Source organism: Perognathus longimembris, chromosome 18 (genome assembly GCF_023159225.1).
Source record: "Perognathus longimembris pacificus isolate PPM17 chromosome 18, ASM2315922v1, whole genome shotgun sequence".
Taxonomy (NCBI): domain Eukaryota; kingdom Metazoa; phylum Chordata; class Mammalia; order Rodentia; family Heteromyidae; genus Perognathus; species Perognathus longimembris.
In genome coordinates, this window is record NC_063178.1 from 30,100,632 (window position 1) to 30,128,065 (window position 27,434).

Consider the following 27,434-nt stretch of genomic DNA (forward strand, 5'->3'; position numbering starts at 1 on the left):
GCCAGAAGTGGAGCAAGACAACCTCAGTGACAGGGCCCAGGCCCAAAGTTCAAGCTTCAGGACCAACACAAATAGAAATAGATGGATAGGTACAAGAGATAAAGTGGGCTGTTTGTAAATGTTGGAGTTCATCTCCGCAGGTCACAGCCACTGCGACATGGGGGGCCTAATTTCTGATTCTTAAACCTGGAGGAGGCCAGTTGTCAGGGAGGCTGAGGGGGAGAGGAGGCTGAGGTGGGAAGAGGCGGCAGGTCTCCACCCCCCACCCCCTCACCTCCACTCCCTCCACTCCCCCCCACCCCCCCACCCCCGGCGCGAAGGCACTGACCCCTGCCATAGGAACTCCCTGTTCACTCCCTCACTGATTCCCTAGTGCTCTGGGCCCAGCATGATGGCATGTCAGGGTAGTCATTCTCAACGTGGATTTGGGAGAGATGAAAGCATTCAAACCACAACAACCTATAAAGCACATTCTTTGCCACTGGTGGCACTACATTTACAAGGGCTTGCATTTATTACTCTCAATCCTCTTTTAAAAAGTTATTTATGTACTACTATGGGAGCTCCAACTCTGGGCCTCATGCTCTTAGCGTTTTCATTCAAGGCTGGTGCTCCAGCACTCGAGCCACCTGCTCCATTTGCAGCTTCCTGCTGGTGGACGGGAGCTCAGTGCCTCTCAGCCATGTCTGTGTGGGGGACACCCAGGGTGACGGGTGCTCTACCAGCCCCAGCTAAACTGGTGGCGCTGGGTGCGGTCTTCTCCCCATGGAGCCTCTGTGGTCAGTGCTGACCAGGGCCTCCGTGGAGTCATAAGGCAGGCACCCAGGCCATGTGGATAGACTCGCGCTTCCTGGAAACAGGAGCTTCTCCCAGTGTGTAACTGGGCTGCCTCCGGGAACGGTGACTCCCAGTCGCTCTCTGGTCCAGGTGTGGCCAGGTGAACGACTTTCACAAGGTGAATGACCTTGGTGAGCTGGACACTTCCGGATCTGAGCATTCGGAGCCTGTCTTTGCTGTGAGCTCCTGGCTTTGTGCTGGTGACATGAGCTCCCTCACTGTCCTCTGGCGTGGGAGGCCAGCCCCGAGCCCAGGGCATGCACACAACTGCCCACCCAACCAAGGACCGACACAAAACTAGTGCACAAAGCCCCTAAACCCACGGAGCTGCAACAGCCCCAGACATTTCCCAAGCCCAGGCACTCTGCATCTAGCTTTACTCTAAACTAGCATCTCTTCCCATTAATCAACAGAGAGCTAATGTGATGGAAATGCCTTCTAGGCAATTTAGAAATTAGTCCCAGGATAAATATTTTAGAGGGGGAAAAAATGAAGAATGTAGAATTGGAACAATTCATTGGTATGGAGTAAGCAAACTCTGAAAGAAACAGAGCTGAGGAAAGTGACCATTTGTACCCCTGTTCAGAACATTAAAAACATCTGGAGGTAGTCGGTGAGACAGCTTGAAATAATTTCCTTCCAAAATGTTTTGTTATTGCAATTTTCCTCTGATATGGTGTTTATTAGCACCATTAGTAATTCTGTTTTAATATGCAAATGCCAGATTTTAACTGAACCATGAATTGATGAGAACTGTCATATTTATAATGACAATACTAACAATCTTGTATATCAAAAGCCATAAACCAAAGTAGTGGATGGTGACGAAGCATGCCTGTCATCTTGGCTGTGGAGGAAAACCAGCCCAGGGAAAAAGCAAGATATGACTTCAAAACTAACCAAAGTAAAAGGGCACGAGACATGGCTCAAGTGACAGAGTACCTTTCCAGCAAGTATGAAGCCCTGAATTCAAACCCCAGTACCATAAAAAAATTAGGAAATTATAGGGTATGAAAGTCAGATGTAAACTTAATTACCACATCCAACTGGCCTCAAATATATTTTGTCACGCAGGCGTTCTTTATAAGGAGCTCAAACTCAAAAATGGAGTGGCTGATTGATAGCTACCCCTCTCTGGGAAAACTGAGGCCTACAACTAAAATCAAGTTATTTCTGCCAGCTCAAGTTATTGTGTGTGTGTGTATGTGTGTGTGCGTGTGTGTGCGCACGCATATGCGTGCACACCCACATACTAGACCTTGGACTCTGGGTCTCATGCTTTTGCTTGGATTTTTCACTCAAGGCTGGCACTCTACCACTTGAGCCCCAACTCCATTTCTGCCTCTTTGGTGGTTAATGGGAGATTTGTTTGTCAGACTTGTGTGCCTAGCTTAGCTTCAATCCGCAGATCTCGGCATGTGGTTAAAGGCATGAGCTATCAGCTCTCATCATTCAAGCTGCCTTTTGTTGACTTGCTATCTAATATGCTCACTAGAGACAGCCAGCTTACAAAAGACACACTGGCAAGAACCCCGAGCTGAGAACAGCTCACATGAGAGATGGCCCGGGCCTCGACTCCTGGAAATGCCACCCAGCACTTTGTAATAGCTCATGTTTTGCAGAGGAACATCAAGACCCTGGGTTGAACGTGAAATTTCTTCCATTTTGAAGCCCTGGGAGGCAAGCAGAATCTGCTAGTAGACACAGACCCTCAGAATCTCCAGGAAAAGACTCTGAGCTGGACTCTGTAGTGATGAAAAGAAATTTTTTAAAAGTTTAAGAAAATGGAGTTATCAAAGGCTTGTTCTGAGCTAGAACTAGAATAAAGGCATCTCATGCAGCAATTCTTTTTCAAGGAAAGAAGAAAAGAGATCTAAGTACAACATGAAAAGTGAAGTATAGCACCAGTGGCTCAAGCCTGTAATCCCAGCTACTCAGGAGGTTGTAATCAAAGGATCGTGGTTCAAAACCAGCTCTAGAAGGAAAGTCCATGAGACTCTTATCTACAATTAACCACAAAAGAGCTGTAAGTCCCACTGTGGCTTAAGTGGTAGAATGCTAACCTAGAGCAAAAGAGCTCAGGGACAGAGCCCAGGCCCTGAGTTTAAGCTCCAGCATGCACGCACATGCTCGCACACACACACACACACACACATACACAAAGGTGAAATTTCAAGAAAGAAACCATAAAGCATGAGCTTTGGTTTTTGTCTCAGGTTTATTGTGAGGCTTTCAAGAACAATGACTATTTCAATAAAAAGAGCCACTCTAGGAAGTGTTCTTGCCAAAAATTAGTGTATAGAATGCTTAACACTCCACGAACAGTCCCTGGCACAGAGAGAGGCGGGAACTGAGTAGGAGATTGTATTATTGGAGATTTCTAGAATCAAAAAGCAAAATGCAATTAAGTAAGCAATATTTGGGAAAGTATGGCGCTGGAGAAGTAGCAAAGTTGATTATGGAAATCAGAATTTAGAAAGTGTATCTTTAACGAAATCTGCCGCTTTCATTTAAGTACAGATTCATGCAAGTAAGGATGGTGTGAGTGACTTAACACACACTTATCAGCAAGCTTTTTTGGCGTTTTTGTTTTTTGTTTTTTTTGCCACCCCTGGGACTGGAAATCAGGGCCTGGCACTGTCCCCTAGCTTTTCCTCTCAAGGCTAGGGCTGTACCATGGGAGCCAGCTTTTTGCTGATTAATTGGAGATAAGGAAGTTCATGGACTACCTGGGCTGGCTTTGAATATTGATTCTGAGATGTCAGCCTCCTGAGAACCAGGATTACAGGCATGGACCACTGGTGCCTACCAAACATTTGACTCACTGCCTGTGGAGGCCATTATAGTAGCAAGACACGATGCAGGGCCCAGGGTCTAGCAGCAGAGCAGGGGAGGCAGGACTGGAAGGAACAGAAAACAAAGCAAGTCCATAAAACTGGCGGGAAGGAGATTCAAGGCCGAGGTAGATACTTAGACTGTAAGGTCCAGCCCTGGAGGACTCTGTGCAGATGCCCCCCACCTGTCTAAATCTGTGCCCAGTACCTGAGTTACCTAGGTAACTGGCACACCTGGAGACAGTTACCGCCTCCTTCTCTGAGGTCACATCCAATCCTCCTGGCCACACCTCCTGCCTTTCCCTACATAACCCGGCTCAACACAAGTCCCTGCTCTCATACTTTTCTCTATTACTCTCTCTTGCTCTTTTCTTTTTCCCTTCCTCCCTCCCCCACATCTCTCCACGACTCCATCTTAGGTGGGCTGGCAGTTTGCCTTTCTCCCAATAAACTCCCTTCTGCCTGAACCATGTGGCGGGTATCCTTTCCTGTGAACTTTCCGTAGACCACAGTTCACTGGCTGTGAATCCACTTTCTGACTGCATTCTGCAAAGATAATGCCGTCTACTAAAATGGCATTTAGCAACCAAACAGTGAGACACGGGGGGAAGCATTCTTGTCTCATTCTTGTCTCATTTGTTCATTTATTTGTCTGATGAGGCAGGCTCTTGCTTTGTGGATCAGCCCGTCTGGGAACTTGGGGCTGTCTTACTGCACGCAGCCTTTCAAATGCTTGGCCGTCCTTTCCCTTGTGAGGAGAATGACTGTCGAGGCGAATGCATGCTCACTAGATAGGCACAAAGTCCTTTTCTCAGATGGAGTCTGAACTGGGGTTAAGAAGAGAAAGCACTGTTGATTGTAAGAGGGAAGTAATACATGCTAATAAGTTGTGGAACATCTGATTAAAACACAAGTGAGCACAGGGCTGTGATGGAGCTGATGGTGAATTGCTGGCGGGGGGGGGCGCTGGGGGAGGCCTTCGAGGCACAGGAAGTAGAATTAAGGAAAAGGAGAGGAGGGGGGAGAGGGTGGGCTCCCTAGTAAGAGCAGCTGGAGATGCTGTGACTCACTAGGGGCAGCCAGCCATCTTGCCCTGGCCTCTGTGGGGTGCTCCCTCTCCAGAGGGAAGCAGAGTGGCTGGGGGGGGGGCATGCATTCTGCAGGGCCTCTGTCCACCCTCTCCTCCTCCCCTCCCCCCCTTCCCCTCAGTACCACAGCTCCATGGCTGGGCTTTTCCCAGCAGTCATCTGTCTCACTGTCCATCCTACAGGCGCATTTGCTTCTTCAGCTGAGTTTCACTCAACTTGTGTGTGTGTGCACATGTGCATGTGTGCCTGTGTGTGCATGCGCGTGCATGTGTGTGTGTGCATGCATGTGTATGCCTGTGTGTGCATGCGCGTGTCTCAGGGCTTGCACTCGGAGTGCTGTCTCTGCGCTTTCTTGCTCCAGGCTGGTGCTCTGGTGGTTAACTGGAAATAAGAGTCTCACAGACTTGTCTTCCTGGGCTGATTTTGAATCACAATCCTCAAATCTCAGCCCCCTGAGCAGCTGGGGTTACAGATGTGAGCCACCAGCATCTGGCCTTTGGTTTTTCTTCAAATATTTACTTAACTTTATCTCTGAGCTGGTTCTTTTTTTTTTTTTTTTTTTTTTTTTACTATTTTGTTCTAAGTCACACAGTAGTAAATCTCTCATTTGTTGTTTCCTTAGTGGACTTCTTGTTATTAATTGCGGTGGGTGCTGAGGCTTGACTTTCTAGGGTCTGAGCCACACTCCCTGCTCTTGTCTCGATATTTTTCAGATGCCAGCTCACATGTAATGGGCCGGGGCCTGACTGCGGAGAGCCCACTACCCATGTCTTCCACAGGGTTGGCCTTACAGGTGCGTTTTTATGGCTGTAAATTGTGAAGCAATACTTTATTAATTTAGGATTTATCTCCATTGTTTCCTCTGTTTCTGGTTATCAGCAAGATTTGGGTAGGACAAGTGAATGTCAACAGACCAGACCAAGGATGCTGGGGAATAGTTCACCTCTGCTCTCTCCACCTGTCTAATCTGGAGCTCAGAAGAAACGATTGACTTCCTCCTGTCTGTCGCAACTATCTGGGACTCAACTGCACAGAAGTTAGGGCTGGTGCAGAAATGTCAGTACTTGTGGACAAAGCAACTGAAAAGCCCACGGAGCAGTTACTGACAAGGAGGACGCTCCCGAGGACAAGGCGCAGAACTCGAAAGCCAGTGTTCCCACACTTCTTCTCCTCCAAGCAGCCCTGGGGTGCAGGCAGAGCCCATCTCCTCTCCCTGCTGGAGCAGGCCCCGACCCCTCAGAGTGCCTGCACCTGGCTTTCCATACCGTCTCTGCAGTTGAACCGGTGATGGTGTTCCAAAGGCCTCTGTGGACCTGCAAGTGCCATGCCAGCTCACATGGACAAGTAGTCCCCTGGCTTGGAGCTGCCCACACGGAGCCCCTCTGCCACGGGTGAGAGGAGGAGGCTGCACACACACACTCACACACGCATGCACTGGGACCCTCATGTGGCCTGGCCCAGACCTCCTCTTCCCTCCATGGGTAAAACCAGATGGCGGCACGCTCCTAGCACACTCCAGTTCTGCGGATCCAGCTTTCTCCACCTTGCTTCTGCTAATGGTCTGCCATGTACAAAATCTCTCAGCAGTAGAAAAACAAGGCCATCATTTCATTTTCCAGTGCTACCATATATATACATACATGTGTGTATGTATACACACATATATATATGTGTGTATATATATACATATATATACACATGTCCATACAATGGTACTTTGTAGTAGAGGTCCATACAATGGTACTTTGTAGTAGAGGATAGATTTATTTATCTGTCTTACAATGTCTCAAGCCATTCAAAATTCTTCACATTAAATCTTGTTACATGGCAACTAACTCATGTTCTCTCTAAAATCTTTTAACAGCTTTCCAAACAAAACCTATCAAAGACAATATACTTTTTGTAAACCAGGCATGAACTGCTCATGCCTGCAATCCCAGCTACTTAGGAGGCTGAGGTCTGAGCTAATGCTACCGTGTTTATTTTCATGTTTAATATCTTTTAACCCACGAGTTAAAAAAATGCTCCAACTCAATATAGAGGCCCATCGCTGGTTATAAAATAGTCCATTACAGCCAAACTATACTCTAATTTTCATACCAAGACTGGTGAGAAAAGTGGGTCACCCTTATATTTGTAAAATATGGAAAACAGCTCCATGCGCTTGAACATGACACTGTTTTTCAGAGTGTAAACCACTGTCCTTGAAATTACCTCATTTTCTCAATCATTACACATCCCATTCCCATGCCTTTATATCAAGATCATTTATCATTACTTTTTGGGGTACTCATCCAAAAGTTCCTGTATAAAGTTCAAAATAAGTTAGGTTTTCATTCATATTTCCAAACACTATCCTAAGAAAAAAATAAATAAAATTAACCAGTGTCAAAATTAAGGACATAATACAATTATAACTGGTTGTCTTGTTCCCTTTTTCATGAAATATCTTTATAAACTACAAAATAAAAGGTACTTTAGGAATCTATTATTCTAGGCATTTATTATCAAAGGTTACTTTTTCGAACTTATGCTTAAGTTTTGTGCCACTACATCAGAAACAGTCATTTCCGCCTGGTGGAAGCTGACAACTGCAGGTGCTCAATGAGAGATACAACCTGGGCACCAAGGCCAGGACTGAGGTAAACCAAGCTCCGTGTCCATGGGTAATACAGGCTTCAAAAAGCAATGAACACACACATCCTCCCTCCCGCCTGTCTTTACCCCACTGCCTCATTAAGATCACTAGTCAACTTTCACTACTGGGCACTGAGCTGTCATCCATCGGCCATGTATTTATCTATGATCTATCACCTGTGTATTTGTCATCTATCATATCTACTGTCTTTTTATATATTACCTATCATCTATAATTTTACTTATGTATGTCAACTACCCTCCATCTTTTGATGTTATATCCACCTACTATGCATATACCATATATTTATTTATCTCTATATCCCTCTACCTGTCAACTATTATCTATTTTCATGTGTCCTATCACATCTATCATCTCTATCATCTATCTATCTACCTAACCTATCTACCTATCTATCAATCCATCCAACCTTCTCTCTATCTACCTACCTACCTGCTTGCCAACCACACTTTTTTTTATCTATGTTGTCTTCATAACTTGGCACACACCTAGGCAGAACTTGAGACCCTATCTCAAAATGTCAGTATAACAAGGGGCTGGGGAAGTGGCCAAGCAGTAAAGTTCCTGCCTAGCAAGCTTGAGGCTATGAGTTCAAATCCAAGCACCACTCCTCATATATGACTTGTTACATCCTGCACACCTAGCTCATTCCAGGAGAAATGAAAACGAACTAGGACAAAGGAGGATACTTGCTACTAAGAAATAGACAGCATTTATCAGACTGTATTACACTTTAAAGTGGCCCTTTTATCTTCTGGGTGGAATCTCTATGTTCAGACATTCTGACACAAAGTGCAATCCTGGAGCCTCACAGACAGACTGCTGTCCTGTGCTGCCAGCCAGCAGATACCCGTAGCCTGAGTCAGAGAAAGGGGATGCAGAAAGCAGTAGAACAGAACAGACCTGGACTGGGCCGGGTTGATAGCAAGGATGTCGGCATATGGCCGGCAGAGACAGCCCGAGACAGGCTGCAAACCTCCCTCCACTTTTCTGATTATTTTAATCCTTACTAGCGCCCTGGGAGGTTATGTTGGGTGGGGCGGCCAAGAGAGCTCAGGACACTTCTGGTCCAAGATGTCTGCAGCCAAGTTTTGGTGCATCTCTGAACCATTTGTATGCTGGTAATCGTGTATAGACATCCTATACCCCCTTTCTGAGCCATTTACCCAATCTACCCCTGTTTATGCACTGTCCTCTCCAACCGCTACCACACAGTGTGAGCTAGATTAACTTTCTGCAGAGGAGAAGAATCTATTGGCAGAACTCAACCCTTTCCCTAATAAAAGCTTAAAAATCAGAATTAGTATGTAAGGATAATTACAAAACACTATCTCTGGCTACATTATGAAAGCACTTAGCTGGAGATGATAACACTTTAAAACAAGTTCATCATACTTCACTTTCAAAGAGCTTCAAGCTTATCTTTTTTTTTTTTTTTTGGCAGTCCTGGGCCTTTAACTCAGGGCTTGAGCACTGTCCCTGGCTTCTTTTTGCTCAAGGCTAGCACTCTCCCACTTGAGCCACAGCGCCACTTCTGGCCGTTTTCTGTATATGTGGTGCTGGGGAATCGAACCCAGGGCCTCATGTATACGAGGCAAGCACTCTTGCCACTAGGCCATTTCCCCAGCCCCAAGCTTATCTTTAAATGGTACTCCAATAAATATGCATAGGAATTTACATATATAGGAGTAAATTTTAAGTGAGAGAAATAGTAATTTCAATGACTGTGGGTGATTTGTGACTTGAAAGGAAAACCACACATCAACTTCCATTATTTCCTGCACAAGATAACTAAGTGTATATTCCCTAAGATAACTGAGCTTTCAAGCTAGGGTATTAACTGTGGTTCACCAGGAATGCAGCGTGAACACCCAAGCATTTTTCATTGAAGTCATCTTAAAATTATGCTAAATGACAACAGATGAACTGATATCTAAAATACAGGTTCATTTGAAAACGTAACAACACGCAGTGGCTATTTCATGCATGCTGATTAGAAACTTTATAATCCAACAAAACATATTAAGGATCTTGAAAGAGTGAACTTATGCCTAAAAAGTAGTCAATCTGACACTAAGATTCTCCTCAATATGATATTGATTTATTGTACATTTTTACTGCTAAATGTATGCCTACCTGAATTACATACAAGGTGATGTATATATATGCATATGCATATGCATATATATATATAAATGTGTATGTGTGTGTATTTACATCTAGTCTATGGAAAGCATCATTTTGGCATTTATAGTACACTGAAATCTAACATGGATAGTGCTATTCATATTTTGTATAAAAATTTCAGCTGATTTGCTACAGTTAAGAATTCTCCAATCTTCTTTTTTCTCAAGCAAATCGCTATGGTCAACAGAAGAAGGAATTGAATAATGGTTGGCCCTCATTGGGTACACTAACTGTCATTGTTCCAGCTGCTAGCTACATGTTCCTAAGAAGTCAGCTGCCCTGAAATGGCTTTTTCTAAAGTCTTCTTTTTAATTGGTTACATTGTATAAATGTTACAACTAAAGTCCTCCCATGGCAGTGGAATGATACCAGAATTTTGAGGTTATTCAAATAACAATATTTCCACAAAAAAATCATTAGTGTTGGGGCTAGAAGGGTATATATTTGTAATAATGAAGAAGTGATGTTTAGGGCTGGGAATATGGCCAATGGTAGAGTGCTTGCCTTGTATACATGAAGCCCTGGGTTTGATTCCTCAGCACCACATATTTAGAAAAGGCCAGAAGTGGCGCTGTGGCTCAAGTGGTAGAGTGCTAGCCTTGAGTGCTCAGGCCCTGAGTTCAAGCTCCAAGACTGGCAAAAAAGAGAGGTGTTATTTACAAAGTACATTAGAGATTAAGATCAGAATAAAATTTACTTATGGGAAAACACACTTTTCTAACATACATAAATATGAAAGAAAGCAAAAGGAAAAGATGAATAATACCTTAAGATTTTGGATCTACTTTTCCAATTATATATTTTTTTGGGGGGCGGGGGGCAGTTGTTAGGCTTGAACTCTGGGTCTGGGCGCTGTCCCTGAGCTTTTCAGCTCAAGGCTGGCAGGCTACCACTTGAGCCATAGTTCCACTTCCGGTTTTCTGGTGGTTAACTGGAAATAAAAGTCTCACGGACTTTCCTGCCCAGACTGGCTTTGAACCATGATCTTACTGATCTCAACCTCTTGAGTAGCTAGGATTACAGGCGTGAGCAACTGATACCCAGCTTCCAATAATACTTTTTAAGTTATCTTTACTTCCTTTTGTTTTGATTGGTATTAATACCTGCAATATCTCAACGCCCTTTTCTTGGGATAAGTGACATAACTGCTCTTTTTAATGTGAAAAAAATAATTTTGGGCTCACAATGAGAGTGGTAGAGTGCTTGCCTGGAATGCATGAGGCCCTGGGTTCGATTCCTCAGTACCACATAAAAAATAATAAAATTATATTCAAAACATAATAATTTTGATCTGATTACTTCCTCTCAAGAAATACTTTCATCCCCAAAATCTTGAATCACTATTATTTAAAAACCTAAGTATGTATCAACTTCACTTTCAGTAATTGGGTATTATTATAATTAAGAAAATAGCTCAAAGATTTACTGTAGTAAGACTGAATGGACATTTTACTCTTTTTTCAAATAAGATAATACTTATTTTCAGGGACCAGGGAAATAAAAATTGAAAATAAACTAAATAATAACTTTCCCAATTATTTTAAAGATAAAAACAAAATTAAACATTCCCTAGCTAGGAAGTAAACTTTTCTCCTCTTTCCTTTTTATACATCTCTTGTGTCTTCTAATATTAAAGATGCTTAATATAACTATAAACTATTTTTATCTAATGTAAATGACATTGTGCCAACTTAAAATCATTAACTTATACAGGAAAAGATCATTGAAATTTCAGTTTTATTTTGATCCTGTATAATCATAATTATGGAACAGATTGAGTAGCTAGTTGTGTTAATGGGATGTTAAGTGAAGTTCAAAGCAATTAAAGCCTTTCCCATCTAGGTCTTTGTACCACAAGACATTCACGGTTTTGTAGAACAGATATTAAAAATAGACTACATTTATATTTAAGCAAATAGATTAGTGGAAAATGTAAATTTTTAAATGTATACATGTTAATGACAGAAAGGTATTTCATAAGCTTTGCATGGCTTAGAGCAGGTCAAATATCAATGCCCCCATTTTAATCACCAGGTTTCCTGGGGGAGAGAAGGCTAAAGAGGTTTTTAAATAGCTCAGTTAAAGAAGAAAACACTAGAGCTGGGAATATGGCCTTGTGGCAAGAGTGCTTGACTCCTATACATGAAGCCCTGGGTTCAATTCCCCAGCACCGCATAATTAGAAAATGGCCAGAAGGGGCGCTGTGGCTCAAGTGGCAGAGTGCTAGCCAAGAGCAAAAAGAAGGCAGGGACAGTGCTCAGGCCCTGAGTCTAAGCCCAAGGACTGGCAAAAAAAAAAAAAAAAAGAAAAAAAGAAGAAGAAAACACTATTACTTGGGGCAATGTACATATCCTTCTGGTGGGGCACACTAAAAGTCAGAAGTAGCCAGGCACCAGTGTCTCATGCCTATAATCCTAGCTACTCAGGAGGCTGAGATCCAAGGATCAGGGTTCAAAGCCAGCATGGGCCTTAGGAAGGTCAGTGAGACTCTTACCTCCAATTAACCACAGAAAAAGCTTCAAGCCACAGTTTGAAGGACGGTAATGTTGAACACAAAAGCTCCTAGGTCCTGAGTTCAAATCCCAGTACTGACAGAAAAAAAATTGAAAAAATTAAAAGTTATAGGCAGCATGAAAAGACAGAGTACTAAGTGTGTATAAGAAAATATATTTTAGGGGCATAAAGGCTTATCAAGTTGAATGATGGACAAACATATGGCATTTGTCTCTGCAGATAGGTGGTAGAGGGGAAAGACTATGACGGCGGCCTTGAATTCAGCCCAGTCCCTTCTCAGTGTGATGGTAACACAGGTCAGGACACACACACACACACACACACACACACACACACACCCTTGTCTTGGTCTCTTTATCTAGAAAGGGGAATTTGATGATAAAGGTCACTACATGAGTGTGCTTGCAAGGCTGGAAGGAGCAGCTAACATTTCCCTGAGACATGGAGTGCGATTAATTGGCACTGTGATTATGGAATGCACAAACCATCATGTCAGATAAGGAAAGTACAAGGTAAAGAATCCTATCGTGACATCATTATCAACTGAGAATTGACTTACATACATACATCCTAAGTCTGAAGCACTGCAAGTAAATACGCTGATATAACTTGAATTTATCAAGGTGTAAACCAGAAGTCTGTATAGAGTTCTATCTACTAAAAACATTGCTATGTTGCTCAAAGGCATAAAATGTGTGTTTTAACAGAATGTGCATCAAGTGGTTGCATTTGTCTTGACTTGTGAGGACTTGAGCACTTCAAGCAGAGGACACAGGTCTGTGTTTGGTGTCGCCACTACTTTTCTTGGTGGGAAGGGTGTGCGGATGGTAGCTAGACTGATGGTGTCGTCTGAATCAGGCCAGCTGGGACTTGCGAGGAAGAGGAAGACGGCTCCTAGAGCGCGTCTCCTCTGAGCCCCACAGAATGAGGAGGCTCTGCCACCTTCATGTCTCCATAGCTCTGTCTGTGTTCAATTTGGAAATCTAGAAAAGGTGAACCCACTTAGTTTCACCACCCATGGCACAGAGACCTGTGCTTCTTTACCTGTGGGCCTTTCCCTTTACAGAAAATACATAGTTGCGTAAAATTGCTATTTCACCCTAAGGACAGATTGATCTCTACTCCTTCTGCTAATACTAATGCTGGAGTCTGCCAGGAAGCAGAAGGTAAGGAATCGGGTGTGGATGCAGAAGTTGCTCGTGTAACTGGTGGAGGAGGGGAAGGTGATACCAAGGGAATCCAGACATTGCTGAGTTTCGTCGACGCGTGCGCCGCCCTGGAGCTGAACATGATGTCATCACATTTCATGTTCTGTGAGATGCTCAGTCGCCATTGTTTTTTGAAAAACTGAGAACCCGTTGCCCTATTTGTGCACTAGTCCTCTTGCAGAGTCTATATTAAAAGAGGGAATAACACAGATATGGTCTGTCTTACAGATGCAGAAAGAGATGTTTAATATTGTGCACATCCCCGAAGGCCACAAAGTTCACAAGGACTGTGTACCAAATTCTAAGTCATTTCCACAGGGAGCCCAAATTCTTGTTCCTTCCACCAATACAGAATATAAAAAGAACCACCAAAGCAATGTTTTCTCAAAACCAAAGATCAGCCTCCTGCATTAACATGTCCAGGTAGGCAAACACCCAACAACTGGCACCATCCCTCAACATGAGAGACTGCCATGGTACTTCATTCATACCCATGGCTGGGCCTGTGTAGACGCCTAGGTACATGTGTGGATAGGATTGAGGTCCGAGGCCAGGCCCGGGCAAAACTCTACGACCGCATTTCAAGAATGACTAATGCCAACATGAGCTGAGGGCATGGCTCAAGTGTAAAAAGCATGTCTTGCAAGGCCCTGCTCAAGTCCCAGCTCTGGAGACAGATGAGAGGCAGGGAGGAAGAGAGCTGGAATTCACCTTAGAGTACTGAAGCATGCTCAGCGTACATGTACCTGCCCACAGACGATGACGCAGCTATGTATGAGCGTGTTACAACTCAGACACGCACGCTCGTGAGATCTGAACAGGCAGTTCACTCAACCTCTGAATTTCTTTCTGAGCAGAAAATAAATAATTCTCTTAAAGCAGAAAGTGTTTGTTTTCTTCTTTAATTTCTCAGTTGCTGTATGGATTCTGTTCTCTCTGCTGACTCCTGGAGTGTGTCTCACTAATTAATGAGCATATTATAATACGAACTTCTTGACAAAAGGGAAACAAATGGTAGACACAGCCCAGGAGAACATGAGCACTGTCAGCAAAGAATTAACTCTGGGAGGAAGGAAGGCAGAGAGGCTGGAAGTTCCCCTGGCCTTGTTCTCTTCCCAACCCCCAGGGGAGGTAAGGCCACTTGGGTAACAAAAGCCCACCTCCTCCAGGGGAGGCTAATTATTGCTACATAATTAACCTCACAAGAAAATGGTTCAGATTAATGAAGCAGTGTTTACTGGGGTGATTACAAGCTCTTAGAATGGCTATGAAAGGTATTTGTTTACATAATTACCAACATGGAGAGTAACAATGGATTCTGGGTAAATTGTTGCAATGACTAATCTAGATACCAATTTTTACAAATCAAAGCCTCTCTATTTTGTAATGCTATTGCTGAACAAAGGGAGAGGGGGAGGAGGGGGAGAGACTGATGGCACAAGGGAAGGAGAAATAAGAAAAGAGGTGGAAGCAGAGAGAAGTATCTGCAGAAAAGGTCAGAGCCTTGTCCTGACCTCAGGAGGAATTGCCTTGCTAGAAGGAACTATTTCCATTGAGCTTTGTATCAATCATGGGTCAACAAAAGACCACCACATCCACTGTCTAGCTCAGTTTCAATACACACAAAAACTCAAACTCTGTGGATACATCTTGAAAGCGTGGTATGCTACATAAAGACAGGCTCTTTAGTTTCTCTGGGATTTGTTTTAGGTAGGCTAGAACAAAAATATTGTCATAAGTACCTAAAATGAATCTCAAGGTTGATAGCTTAAAGTTCAAGTACAGCCACCTCCAGAAAACAACCCTGTGGGGCGAGTTTCCCCATACAGGGACGCAGTTGCTTCTGTTGAGCAACAGACTACACCACCCATATGCCTACCAACCCTTTGCACAATCACCACACCAAATCCTCGACCCTCCTTGCAAGCCTGCTGACACAGGTACTCTTGCTCCGAAGCGAGAAGGCAGCCATGCCCTTGCCGCGAGGCCATCAAAGGTGTGTACGGCCATGACAGTGAGCCAGAACTCAGAGCAGGGCTCCCCGTGGCTCAGGCTGATGAGGAGGCCCAGAGGGCTGCCTGGTTGGGAGGTGGCCGTCCAGACAGCTCCAGAGCAGGGAGCAGGGTCACTCCTGGCCGCCCCCACCAGGCAGAACTTCCAGGATAACCCCACGCACACACAGCAGGGCCTGGACGCGACTTCCATCTGCACGAGGCTAGAACGCCCCAGTGGCATCTTGAACCCTGACATGTGGCCACCAAAGCCAATGGCCTTCAAGCTACAGCCAAGAAGCCACCCTCCTGGGAGGGAGGGAGGGCATCCATCACAGGTGAAGAGCTGCAGGAACTAAACCTGCCATGAAGAGCCCCAGGAACTAACCTGCCTTGCTCTAACAATCTTGGTTTCTATATGGAAGCTTGGCTGTGTGCACCTCAACAGAAAGTTAGGAGAAGCCGTGTGTGAGCCTCATGTGGAAGGCGTGGCGCCTGCACATCTAGCAGCGGACGAGTGAGAAGGGTTCTAAGGAAGAAGTTTCCAGAAGGATCAAGGCAATCCAATGGCTGAGCACAGCTGTGTGGAGTCGGCTGACAGGCAGGGCTATGGGGCAGGCTACGGGGAAGCTCCGTCGCTCCCTCTGGGAGCTGGGGCCAAGGCCCCATGGAATCCAGCCAGACTGGGGGCGAGAGGAGAAATGTCTTATCACAGCACATCCAACCCCCCACTTAGTTATTTTGTCTAAATCAGGTCTACTGTTGAAAGGACCAATATTTTTGGTATGGCGGTACCAGGGCCTACACTCAGGGCCTACCTGTTCTTCCTTAGCATTTTTGCTCAAGGCCGGTGCTCCGCCACATGAAGCACACTGCCCCTTCTGGCTTTTCGGTGGCTAATGGGAAATAAGCATGTCACAGAATTCCCTTCCCCGGGCCAGACTCCCGAGTGGCTACGGTGATCGTGCTGCGCTAACAAATCCGTTCTGCTGATTTGTGACCGTGGTGGTGGTTTTGTGGTTTCTGTGGTCACAGGATGCGCAGGCAAGCACATGCAACATTTATTATGCCTCGTAATTCACTATGCTCACTAGAATCAATTGAACACCAAATACGGTCATCAGAAATTTCCCAGGAAACCACAAAAGACTAAGAAGCCATCCATTTCTCAGAGAGCTGATGTTTCAGGCAGAGCAAAGGCTTAAGTCTCTGTTCTGTGCAAAGAGAGCGAGGCGGCTCTGGAGGCTGAGACCACCTTGCTCCAGAGCCACAACGCCTGTGAGAACGCACGAGGCCCCCTGTACTGGTTTCACTTCTTGGGTCTTCTAGGTTGCAGCAGCTGAGAAGAGTCCAGGAGAGCAGATCTCATCTGCAATGGGAGTTGCCCAGACGACCCCCCTGCCCTGTCCCAGGGCCAGGGTGTGGGCATAAAGAAACAAAGTTGGCCAGACTGAAGTGCAGAAAGTTATACAAACTGCTGATCTCTGTCTTCCCAAGTTATTTTCTTTTCCACCTTACAATTCTCATGGGTGGAAAATACAAGAGCAGACATGTTCAGGATATCCAGAAACCAGTAAACATTTATGACTATAGCCAAATATATATATATATATAATATCATAAAACTGCATTTCTAAACAACTTCAGTAAAATAAAATGAACCTTTCTGGAGTTGGGAATGTGGCTTAGTGGTAGAGTGCTTGCCTTGTATGCATGAAGCCCTAGGTTCGACTCCTCAGTACCACATAAACAGAAAAAGCTGGAAGCGGCGCTGTGGCTCAAGTGGTAGAGTGCTAGCCTTGAGCAAAAGAAGACAAGGACAGTGCTCAGGCCCTGAGTTCAAGACCCAGGACTGGCAAAAAAAAAAATTTCTTTCCATCTTTCCTTCTTCCCATCCCTCCCTCTTTCCTGCCCTCCCTTCTTTTCTTTTCTGTCTTTCCTCCTTTTTTTTTTTTTTTGCTTTTTGAGAAATTATCAAAATGTTATTTTTTAAGAGTAAAAATAAAAGTTTTTTTTAAAAAGCACAGTTTTCCTTTAGAAACAAGAGGAAACACTGGCATGTCTTATTCCTTTGTAGGGCTTATATTTATGGCCTGGAAGCACTGTTCCTGAGCTGGTTTTGTTGTTGGTGTTATTGTGTGTTCAAGGCTAGCATGGTCTGCCACTGGAGCCACAGTTCTATTTCTAGTTGTCTTTGTCTTGGTGCTTAGCTGGAAATAAGAGTGGCTTCCTACCGACTGGAATCCTCAGGTCTCAGCCACCAACACCCAGCTACTAATTGTTTCTTTAATGTGTGCCTTTTGTTTCTGCTATGCTTTTATGAGTAAGAACAACAAGAAAAATAAAACTTGAAGCAATACCTGAAAGTGTCTTTAGGTATTTATTTTTGGTATTCATTTTTGGTATGTACCTTTCCATCTTTACAATGATCTTAATTCACAACTAAATCTTCATCTGTCAGGAATTTTTATGTTTAACTTGGGAGACTACGCGAAGGTTTTTTCAAATTTCTTGGAAATGACCCCATGTTCTGGCTTCACATTAACATATTAAAATTACTTTTCAGGTCTAAGAGGATAGATAATCCACAAACCAATAGGTAAATGTAGAAAAGCTTTGCGAAGCTAAGTTAAATCAGTCATTAGGATGAATGCATAGAAGACACGGAGCTGACATCTTCCTTCCGGGGAGGCAGAATAATGGAGATAGGAACCATGGGAGAAGGCAGCCACGATATTCAATGCACACAGGTGACAATGAAGGCAGGTACACTGAAAGGACAGGTGGGCGGGGGAAAGACGGGAGGAGTGTCGCAGAGCTCATGTCAGTCTAGAGGGTGCCCTACGCATGAACTGACGCACTGGACTGAAACCACTGTACAACTGCTTAAAGACAGTAAAAACAAACTAACATCACTGAACTAAAGAAGCAATCTACTGGCTTTACTTTTCATTATGATTACCTCATCATTTAGTCAGACTGAATTTGCAAAACACTGTATGTAAAATCTTCAGTAAATTCCACATAAGAAGGACAACCGGAAAAAAAAAAAAGCTGGGTTTTGGCCCAGTCTCCTGGCTACAGCTGCAAGGCTGGCTCGGGCCTGCTCCGCGCTCCCTGGGGCTGCCAGGAGAAGGACCTCCATGAAGGTCCTTTGAGAGGCAACGAGGCTCAGATCCTTGAGTCCCATCAAGTCTAGAAGGGGGAGGACTCCCTGCCGGCCACAGGGCTGAAGGAATACGATGTGGAGGTGATGACAGCGCCCCAGGAAGAGAGGCCGGGTGCCCAGGGCAGCCACCAGTAAAGGAAGGCAGCCGACTGCCCACCCCATCCCCCCCTGCAGACAGACCCCAGAGGAAGTGAGCAGCCCAGCCCAGCCCTCTCCCATCCTCAGTGGATGCTTCTCAAACAACCCAAAGATGGGGTACGCTGTTTCCCCAGAGCACAGATGTCCCCAACTAATGACAGTCAGGTCAGATTCCAAAGAGATCACAGACATGCAAGCAGACCCTAGACTTGAACCACACCGCTCTTTCAGTGTAATGAGCTTAGACTGAAAGTCGGTGGTTTTCAAGACCCACATAGGATGTGGTATGGTGACCCACCCTGGCAGAGCAAGGAGGGAACCTCGGGGTGCTGCCCTGTGTGGGGCCGTCTGTCTGAACACTGGGGCTGGCGCGCTCTGATCCTCCTCCTGGCTGGACCCGCTCAATGAGCTCTGTGGACGCGGCCTGCACACCTGAGCCTCTGCTGTGCACGGTGGGCATGTCAGTGAACACAAACACAAAGAGGAGGCACGCTCCACCCAAGCCACGCCCGGGTTTATGTTCAGATCCAGGATCGGTTCATCCTGTGATACTTACACCAGAAAACGCGGAAGGCCCAAGAAAGTCTAAGATGAGGTCCAGAGGCAGGTGTTGCCCGGATGGGGACAAAACTCAGCTTCTACAGCATCTTATTTGAACCAATTTGCAATTTGTTTTTAGAAGACCATGGCATTTAGAATATTCTGAACGTGCCACACCAAAGAGGACGAATAATATTTTCCTTAAGCAGTTATTGTTCAAACAACACAATATGCACGGCAGAGTTTTCTAGCTGAAATGTCTTTCCTGGATGCTAGGTTTTAATACAGTTTTCTTTAAGGTATTTATTTTCTTTGTCACATTTTGGCTGGTACTGGCGTTTGAACTCAAGACCTATGTCTGCAAGGCAGGTGCTTTATTATGGGAGCTACACCCCAGCCCTGCCTGCTTTCATGATTTTTCAGACAGGGTCTCGTGCCTCTGTCCTGAGCAAGCTCTGGACGCCCATCCTCCTACAGTCCTCGCCCTCGGCCGGGATGGCACCAGCATCCACCTCCACTGTCTCCTGTCTCTACTCCCCAAGGATCTGGTGTACAGACAGGAGCTCCTGCACCTAACCCTGTTTTTTTTTTAAATCAAATGGCTTAGCTCTGATGTTTTACAGGTGAATTGTAGATGAAGATCGCTTGTAAAGTGTGTTTTACAGGAGAATGAATTACTTGGGTCTACTACTGTAAACTTAGTTGTCCCAAAGGTTACCAATTTTTTAATCACCTCAAAAGGAAGAAGCATCAATGAATCTTGAGTTGAGCCTCCCAAACCCAAGTGGTCACTCTGCCTTTGTTGCTTCCAGACCAGAACCTTCTGTGAAAATTAGAAACACATTGCTATCTCTCACGTCCAGGTCAGGCAGGGGCCCAGTCCTCTGAGACAGGAAAGTTTTGGGGTTCCCCAGAGAGATGAGCGTGTGCATGTGGAGTCTCACGTGCGGTATTTTAATCACCCTGCCTGAAGAGAAATCCAGAAGCTTCAAGCCAGTATGCAAGGATCAGTGACTCTGTTTCCCCATCCAAATGTACCATCCTTGGTGGGCGGCGGGTTGGCTGAGGGTCTGCTCCGCACCACTTCTTTGAAAGAAACGCCAGCGGAGCCATAGTTTCTGTTCTCTACGGTTTAATTTAGACCGGCATCTCAAGACGAGTCTGCTCACAATCATCTCAAAGTGGTCTTCTTCTTCTGTGAACGGCAGCACCAGAGCCATCCATGGCAGCTCCACCCCGGGATGGCCAGTGGGGCTTGGCCGGGCTTGCCACGGCTCCCCGCGTACACCAGGACCGCTCTGATCCGGCACAAAACAAAACGCACCCCACAACGCGGCTCGGAGCTCCTTGTGGGGCACCCTATGTTCTTAGGCAAGTTCAGACGATTAAATGGCATTCTCCGTCATGATTATCAACCATCTGTGGTTTATAGCCACAGAATAACAATCCTAAAATGTTTCAAAAACAACACTGATTTGAAGTGAATCTTTTTATGTTAATGAAGAGAGGTAAAATTTAAAAGACTAGGAGAAGTCAGTCAGATAAATATCATTAATTATATATATTATATATATGTGTGTGTGTGCCTATCTCTATATATCAGTATCTATCCCCTCTGTCTTTCTGTTGATCATCTATCAAACAAACATATATGCATACATGTATATGTAACATATAACAAACAAACAAGAAGTAGGTGAAGTAGTTGGGGGCTGGAGTCTGACACCTGTAATTCCAGCTACACAGAACAGGGACATGGGAGGATCTTGGCTCAAAAGCAGACTACACAGCTCAATCTCAGAGACACCAGCAACTAGCCAGAGGTGGAGTGCCAGCCTTGAGAAAAAGCTAGGCAAGAATGAGTTCCTGAGCTCAAATCCCAGTAGAGACTGGCACAGAAGACAGGGAGAGAGGGAGAGAGGGAGAGAAGGAGGGAGGGAGGGAGGGAGGGAGGGAGGGAGAGAGGGAGGGAAGGAGAAATCAGGTCAATCATAGCTGTTGCTACTGTTCAGAATACACTTAAATTCTCACTCCACAGGGACACAGTTATCAGTTAAAATCATAGTTTAAAACATCTCCACAACTCTGCTTACAATGCCTAGGTCACTGGAACTTTCCGCTGACCTCAGGTTGCCCGCCAGGGGTAGCAGAGTATCGCGCTGGAGATCTGTTCTGCCACACTAACGTACACAGCTGGAAACACACGTGGCCCCTGCACGACACTTTCCCTGTGCAGATTCCCAGCCACACTGACATCACCAAAAATGGAAACGTTTCTTCCATTTCCATCCCAAATCTCCTCTGCTACTCCCCATCTCAACACGCATTAAGAATTCCACACACAGATCCCACGCTGAGTGCTCACAGGACTCCCAGTTCCTGGATGAATGTGGTGTGTGTGTATGCACAGCAATGGTGGTGCCAAGGAATCAAGCCCCAACCACTGTGTGCCCTCCTGTGCACATGCACACACGTGTACACAGCTCACACACATGCATACATGTACACACATGCACACTTTAATCTAATGCAGCCCTCCATCTTGGAAAGCAGTGCCCATTGAATTAAATCATGGCACTTTTCAACGGTGACTCTAGGTGACTGAGTCATTGTAGGGACTGCAGCAAATTATTCCTTGTGTTTCAACAAAATGACACAATCAGAAAATGTTAATATGTCTGTCTTATCAGTCTCATTAACTGGATTGAGAAGAAGGTCTCCAGGCACTGGCTCGTTATTTTACTTGTGATTTCTCATTTGTCTATACTCCGGGCCTCTTGCTGGAGGGAAGAAGTTAATGGGACAGGGTAAAGGCATTAGCACGTAGAATGAATGACAGGTTGAAATGCTGCCCTCACTTGCCATTACCTAAAGACTCAGCACCTGTTACATAAAACAAATAATGCATTTATTTTATTTTGTTGTAACAAACTCTAGTTTGAGTCAAGAACCAGTTGGCTTTTGTAGGTAAAATATGCCAGAGTAATTCAGAAGAAAAGCATACCCAATGGAAGGCACTATCTTGAAAATTCAGTTTCACAGCAGAACGGGTGTGTGCATGTGTGTTTGTTGTGGGGTTTGAACTCTGGGCCTGGGATCTGTCCCTGAACTCTTCAGCTCAAGGCTAGCACTCTACCACTTGAGAAACAGTGCCACTTCCGGTTTCCTGGTGATAAATTAGAAATAAGAGTCTCACGGACTTTCCTGCCTACACTGGCCTTGAACCGCAATCCACAGATCTCAGGCTCCTAAGTAGCTAGCATTACAGGCACCAGGCACCCGGAAATATAATTGCATTAGGAAATAAAGGATAAATAAAAAGATATCGGCAGCTGGATTGCAAATCAAGTATCTTAATTTTTAAAGAAATCTAATCATTGGCATATTTACATCAGCTGTAGATAAACACTTGTAGAAAGAATCTTGCTCAGGCTCATGGTGGTACCCCTGTACGCCAAGTATACATCAGACTCTGTGTTTCCCAATGCTATTCATTCACCAACATTGCCACACAATGAGGTTTTTCTGCGTAAATGTGTATACATACATATCTGTGTGTAATACATATATATGTGTGTATTATAGGTATTTATGTATGTATACGTATATAGATAGATATAGCTGGATATACGTGAGAAGTACTTCCTAAGTTATCTGGCACAAGGACAATCATGGCATTAGGTTTGTCCTGGCCTATAACTTTAGTAGTCGCCTACTGTCAGCATATTTAGAGTTCCTCATGAAGAGTTACGAACAGAAGCCCTAAAACTGTCTCCAGAGTACTCTTTTCTTCCCAAGAGATTGCACATATTTATTTGTCTTCCACTTGTGTATCGGATGGTTTGGGAAATTATACTATTATGCAAAACTAGAAGACAAACAACAGGAACTCAGACAGGGAGGAGCTGGGGAGATTCCTTAGCAGGCTTCTCCCATGTTGCCATGGTCAGCAAGCCATACTTATCATTAATATTGTCAAATAAATACATAGGGAATAAAGGATGCCTCTCAATGGTTTCACTCTTTGGTTTGTTTGTAGGTTGTTTAATCATTCTAAGTGAAGTAAGACAGAGCCACAGAAGCATAGACTGTATGGTTTCCCTCACTGGGAATAATTAGTACATGTCCAAGATGATCCTAGCAGAAGATCACGATAGTTCAATAGCTATCTATGTTCATATGAACACATAAGATGATGCTAAGCGAAATTAACTCCAAGTTATGGAAACAAGTGGTTCATCGTTGTTATTTTCAACATACTGTGTGAAATTATGTCCTTTTTCTTTTGTCTCTCTTTCCCACGGTTTTACCCCTGATGTCACTGTAACTGATTTGGTACCCTGGATATTGTATAGACATGTACTGGAAATAGAGAAGGGAAGGGGAATATCAAAATCCAGAGACAAAGGACAAAAAGATAAACAATGCAACAGCAATACTTACACAACTATATGCTGTAAGCCAACTGTACAACTCATGGTGGGAGGGAAATGGGGAGGGGGCAGGGGGGGAAAAGTGAGGGAGAAGGTAACAAGTTGATAAGAAAGTACCAAGTGCCTTATGTATGAAACTGTGACACCTCTGTACATCATCTTCACAATAAAGAAATGAATTACAAAAACGTTATTGAACAACTTCTTGGTGCTCTGGAAGTGGCATCACTCCTCCCTGAAGGGAGGTGGGCAGGACCTCGATGGGGCCCAGCCCCTCCCCAAGAGGGGACTGAGCCACAGGTGCCTGTGAGGGGCCTTTGAGCTCCCTGCCTTTCTGGCTTGAAGACTTCCAGGACTAGGGGGTGGGGGGGGGAAGGCGGAAGTGTGATGGAATTTCACAGTTCAAGCTGAGGTGTGCTCTGTGTGTGTGCGTGCGCGCGCGCACGTGGCGCACGACTGAACATTGTGGGAATCACTGAAAGAGGACAAGAGGTCAGGATGCACAGAATGAGTGCATGCCCTGTGTTCTCACAGAGTGTGGATGGGGCAGTTGTCCTCACAGGAAGAGGATGGAGAGAGGGAGATCAAGTAGGACCAATTAGAAATAAACAAGGACAATTCCTCAGGAGCCCTGACAGGTCCCCGAGATGCAAACACACCCACATTTGGCTGAGGCTTACCCTGGCACTCAGCAGGACTTCCCCTGGGAGGGGGGGTGGAGGGCCCAAGGCAAAGGTGGTCTTCAGACCTTCCAACTCCCTTTCACGTAAGAGGAGCCACTAGAAACAAGAACCCCATTAAGGCTTTCTATTAAGTTAAACATCTGCTTTAATTTCTCATTTTAAATGAAGTAGCCAAACAAAAATGATATCATGCCTATATATTTTATATTATATATGTGTGTATATATATCCTTTTTCATGAGCCTCATTGCTTCTGTGCTCTCCCTTAGCTTTTCACTCAAGGCTGGTGCTCTATCACCTGAGTCACGCCTTCATTTTTGGTTACAGGGACCTTCCTGACTGGGCTGGTTTTGAACCAGCATCCTCAGATCTCTGTAATTCCAGTGACCAGGCATAGCACTCCACAGCTGTCAGAGGTTGTGGGTGGGGCCCCGGAAGCTTCCCCCACCCCCCACACCCCCCAGCTCTCCAGCCCCACCCTGTGACTCCTGTGACAAAGTCAGGAGAACAAGCTTCCTAAACCAGGCCAGCCTTCCTTCTTAGCCAAGGAACTTGGACACTGTGCAGATAAACCTTGCATTTCTCTCCTTGGTGTCTTGGACAATAGTGTGAATATGTTTGCACAGGAAATGTGAATTATCACGTAATATACCACCTCATTTCAAGAGCCAGCGCTCCGAGTTTTCATATAGAATGAAGATACCTGGAGTAAAAGGTAATGTCTAAGCAGCCCAATTCCACATCATCATGAGCCTTGAAGGGCTATCAGAGAATCCTTTTGTATTATTGCTTCTATCAGTGATGTCAAATATTGAAGATCTAATGTACTTTGCATAAATAAATTTGAGCAACTCAACTGTCACGATGTTCACATGGCCTCTTGGCACTGCCTCTTCCCCATAAGCTTCTGCTGGGATGAGGTGAGGAAGGAGACTGTCTCAGCATTACTGGCAAAGGACTGCTATGTCAACAGGACCTATGGCGCCTTTCTTTGGGGCTTGCTGTACCTAAACCAACAGTCTGAAATTCCGAGCACACAGGGCGGAGGCCGGGCACCTGAGGTCACCCCCTTACATGAACTTCATGTGCAGCTCCAGCTCCATCCTGACCATGATGCCGGCACCCTCGTGCAAGCGTCTACACGGGCCCTTGGTTCCTATCCTGACGCAATGTACACACGTGATGCAAGCTGCGTATGGACCTGGCTCTAGCACCTTCTTCAGTTCCCAGCTCGGTCCCCCGACCGCCCCCCCCCCCCCGACCCCCACGACGACCAGGAAAATCCAAGCAAGTCCGGCCTGCTGCCCACACCCCCTGGCCTTGGTCTACTTCTGGAGGGACGCTGAGACTGGAGCCCATTTGATGCCAGGATTAAGACCACGGAGGGAAGCCATGGGCTTCCGAGTGAGGGAGCCGGGCTTTGTGCGCTGCCTCCCCGCCCCCCCACCCCAGAACGCGCGGTCTCCAGCGCCCCCTGTGCCGCCATAGCTGCAGATTCCGGGGGCGGGGCACTAATTAGTTTTAAATGGCGTTAAATACCCTCCCAGCAGCCACAAAACACAACCCTGGGTCTTTCACTGGAGAAAGGAGCTCCTGTAATTTAAAGCTACTTTGCTGGTATTTAGTCTCAGCTGCTGGCTAACAGGAACCTGCAGAAATGTTTGAAGGTGTTCACACTCACACACACACTGCGATTTGATGCTTGATCTTAGCAATGCATTTATTTCCTACCAGGTCCTCTCCCTCTCTGCCTTCCCCTCCTTAGAATTCCCACCCCCCCTCCACCCCCGCAGTTACAGTCTGAGGGAAACAGCTCTGGCTGCCGGGCTCAGCCCAGGTCCCTCCCCTCCCCCCCCCCCTTCCAAACCCTTGGCTACTCTCAATGAAAACGCTCCAACAAGGGGCAACTTGACATGGGCCACAAAGCCCACTTGTGTGGGGGGAGGGGGCTGGAGCTTGGCTGTCCTGGCCCACAGACTGGGCTCTTTGTAGCCAGCAGAAAACATTTCCTGCATAAGCAATCAACACACTCAGCCAGCAGGGCCAGGGCCCAAGCCAGGATGTGCAGGAGCTCTGGAGCTCTGTCCTCAGCGGGATGGAGGGAGTCCCTGGCCTCCACAGGGAAAGGCATTTCCTCCAAGCAGGCCTGGGCTGCTGTGTGCTTGCAAGATGAGACACAACCCACACTCTCAGATCTCCTCTATCTCCTCTAGGCTCCCTGCTGCAGGCTGCTGGAAAACTGCAAATCACGTTGGCACTTTCATGTTTACCCTGCACCTCCAGGGCACTGGTTTTGGGGTGCTTTCCTCCCTAGCTCACCTCTGGGATGTTCCTTCCGTTCCCTTTCCCATGCATGTGAATAGGAAACAAAGAAGACAGTAGAGACAACCTCCCCAGCCCCCAAAATAACCAAATAATCACAAGAGGCAGCTCAGGTGGAGAAAGATCAAGATTTGACTTTTGCACCTACTCCCCTGCCTACTCACAGGCCCAGGGTGGCTTCACAGTCCACAGAGCTCAGAGCTGAGGGCCTGTTCCTCTGGAAAAGAGAACCCAGAATTTACTGCCCACTGAAAAGGAGTCATGCCAGTGTGAGGTTGTCTGGTCTCTGGCTTGCTGTTGTAAGGTCCAAAGTCGGAGGGGGGCGGTGAGACATAGATGAACATAGAGGAAGGAAGAGAGGGAGGGAGGGAGGGAGGGAGGCAGGCAAGGGGACCTAATGCTGGTTGTTTGAGAAGCAAGAAGTCTGAATGCCCCTCCACCAGGCAGGACCCCACTGCAGCCTCCTAGGGGATTTGGGCTCAGAATAAAGGCACCACCAGTCTCCACCCCACCCTCTCCTAGCCCGGTGCCCCTCCCCCAGGACAAGCTGGCCTCACATCTGCTTGCCTTCCATCCCCACTCCAATGACCCCCCGCTGTGCCCAGGGCCTGGTCTAAAGCCTAGCTTTCCTCAGGAAACCAGAGGCAGGCAGCCACGCCGGCGCCCCCGCCCCCCCCCCCCCCCCGGCCCTACCCACCCAGGACTCACCTTCCTTGGGCAGCCTGCGGGCCTCAAGGATCAGGTTGCACATCTGGGTGGTCTGGAGGGCTGCGTGAGGCAGCCCTCGGTCTGCTCATTCAGGGGCAGCACCACATTGCTCAGCAGCAGCAC

The 27,434-nt window shown here is 45.9% G+C and overlaps 1 long non-coding RNA gene across 1 annotated transcript; it reads right to left on the reverse strand.

The window, feature by feature from the left end:
* Window positions 1-3,867: 3,867 nt before the first annotated feature.
* LOC125366725 lies at window positions 3,868-19,550 on the reverse strand. The gene is made up of 3 exons (XR_007213960.1): window positions 19,252-19,550; window positions 17,982-17,987; window positions 3,868-3,879 (listed from the first exon to the last, which is right to left on the reverse strand). It is a non-coding gene; the product is annotated as an uncharacterized LOC125366725 (long non-coding RNA).
* Window positions 19,551-27,434: the final 7,884 nt, after the last annotated feature.